This window comes from Saccopteryx leptura, chromosome 4 (genome assembly GCF_036850995.1).
Source record: "Saccopteryx leptura isolate mSacLep1 chromosome 4, mSacLep1_pri_phased_curated, whole genome shotgun sequence".
In the NCBI taxonomy this organism is placed as follows: Eukaryota; Metazoa; Chordata; class Mammalia; order Chiroptera; family Emballonuridae; genus Saccopteryx; species Saccopteryx leptura.
The window spans coordinates 73,274,942-73,277,351 of record NC_089506.1 but is presented as its reverse complement, the minus strand read 5'-3'; the positions used below and the strand labels follow the sequence as shown (position 1 = coordinate 73,277,351).

The window sequence follows — 2,410 nt, the reverse complement described above, 5'->3', positions numbered from 1 at the left end:
GTAATTTTAGACATCCCAATGGTATGTTGCTGAGAGTAATGGTTGATGACAGAGAGGGACATTTTTTGAACAAAAGAACTTTTCTGCACTTCACATATACCACAGTTCTCAATATTAGACTCTCGATTGTTTGGACTGAGGTGTGACTTCTCCAACACCCCCCACACTTGCTCTCATGACACCCTGCACATGCTCAGTCAGAACATGCTATATACATTATATACTTCTATTTGTACATCAGTCTCCCCCAGGTCAAAGTAACTTGTCCAAGAATTAACAACCAGTAGATGATCAAGATGGGATTTGAACCTAGGCCTCTATATATCAAAGGCTATAAGCTTTAAATTTCTATGCTGTGGCTTCTTATCTAAAAATGTATATAAGGAGTATGTCAAACCATTAATCTAAAATAATTACTCCTGAAATAACAAACACTATTATTTTTTGCTTTAATGTCCTCCTTTGAGATAAATTATTACTGTCATTTGTTTGATTTGTTTAGGTCCAATGTTTCTCAAACTAAATTTTATTTATTTATTTATTTATTTATTTATTTATTTATTTATTTACTACTCCATGTTCCCTCATTCACAATTCAGACCAGGCAAAGGGCCAAGGCTGAGGTGTATATGGGTAAGGTTATTCTACCTCCTTTTTCTGTACAGTCGGTGTAAGAACACAGCCTGCAATAAGCACCACGAGGCTTAAACAAAAATTATTTAAACAATAATTATCAATGAGAGTCTCACAGTATATATGTACTCCAAAGTTTGCAAAGTCAAAAGGATTAAGGAGAAATATATACCATGTAAAAATATCATTCCAAAGCAAAATGGCCAAATAAGTTGTTTCTTGTACATATCCTCCTGCAACAACAATAATTTGGCATCCCTCCAAAGACAAAAGTGCCTTGTGAAAGCTCTGGGATCCAAGTAGGAAATTACAAAACTCTGGTGCTTTCTAAGGCAGAGGAGAGCCCTTTTAAAAAGATAGGCTCACAACCAGGCAGTTAACTTGCCAACTGTGGTCCCAATGACAGAAACGGAAACCACTCCATAACCCTGGAGTCTTGGTTACAGCCCCGTTTGCCTTTGGGTCTGTCACCAGCACCATATGCTAAGGGATCCAGGAGGAGTCACACCCACCCATGCATTGGGTAATAGACATACAGACCTCCCTTTTGGCTATGGACCCTGAAGTGGCCCATGAACTAGTGCCAGCCCCTCTTGGCCATTATTGTTTGTTCACAAACTGGCCCCTGTACTTGGAAGGCAAGAAAGGACTCCAGATTGGTAAGTGCCAGGTTTAACAACCAAGGGAATTTACTTACGAGGCTTGTCTTGGGAAATTGAAGGGAGAGTGAACCTCTGCCCCTGCCTACAAGAACCTTAAAAGTTTATACAAAGGCATTAAAGAGGTTCAGTTGTGTATTCAGTCGAGAGGTGTCTACATCGCATTGCTCTTTCAAGGCTGTGTCTTTGAAACAACTCCTGGTGTGGGAACAGTAGGCAGAATGTGCATTCCAAGGACAGGAGAGAGGTGAGAAGCCTCTGATTGTCTAGGTCAGCACAAGGTCAGTTCCTGTCAATCACCTCCTACAACAATTATCAAAAAGAAAAGTGTTCGCAAAGATGTGAAGAAAAGACAACCTTCTTGAACAGTTGGTAGGAATGTAAATTGGTACCGCCATTGTGGAAAATAGTATAGAGGTTCCTTAAAAATTCAGCAATAGCACTTCTGGGTCTGTCTACATTTAAAGGAAATGAAATCAGGATCTCAAAGAGATAGCTGCACCCCTATGTTCATTGTAGCACTATTCACAATGATCAAAACATGGAACCCACCTAAGTGTCCATTGACAGATAAATGAATGGATATATATACACACACACAGTGTGTCCGTAAAGTCATGGTGCACTTTTGACCGGTCACAGGAAAGCAACAAAAGACAATAGAAATGCGAAACCTGCACCAAATAAAAGGAAAACCCTCCCAGTTTCTGTAGGATGATGTGGTAGCATGTGTGCATGCGCAGATGATGACGTAACACCATGTATACAGCGGAGCAGCCCATGGCCATGCCAGTTGAGATGTGGACAGTACAGAGGAAAGTTCAGTGTGTTCTGTGGCTCACTAAATTTGAATCTGTGACCAAAGTGCAACATGAATATCAGTACGTTTATAACGAAGCGCCACAACATTAATCACTTAAAACAGAGAATCACAGACGTTATTCACTCTGTTACACCAGACATCCTTACCCGTGTGTGGCAAAAACTTCACTATCATTTGGATGTGTGTAGGGCAACAAGTGGAGCCTACATCAAACTGCACTGATTAGTTATGAAACTGAGAGAGTTTTCCTTTTATTTGGTGCAGATTTCACATTTCTATTGTCTTTTGTTGCTTT

The 2,410-nt window shown here is 40.0% G+C and overlaps 1 non-coding gene across 1 annotated transcript; it reads right to left on the bottom strand.

Moving 5' to 3' along the window:
• Window positions 1-574: 574 nt before the first annotated feature.
• Window positions 575-705, bottom strand: LOC136404727 (small nucleolar RNA SNORA51). Its single transcript, XR_010751431.1, has one exon. It is a non-coding gene; the product is annotated as a small nucleolar RNA SNORA51 (small nucleolar RNA).
• Between the last annotated feature and the right edge of the window lie 1,705 nt (window positions 706-2,410).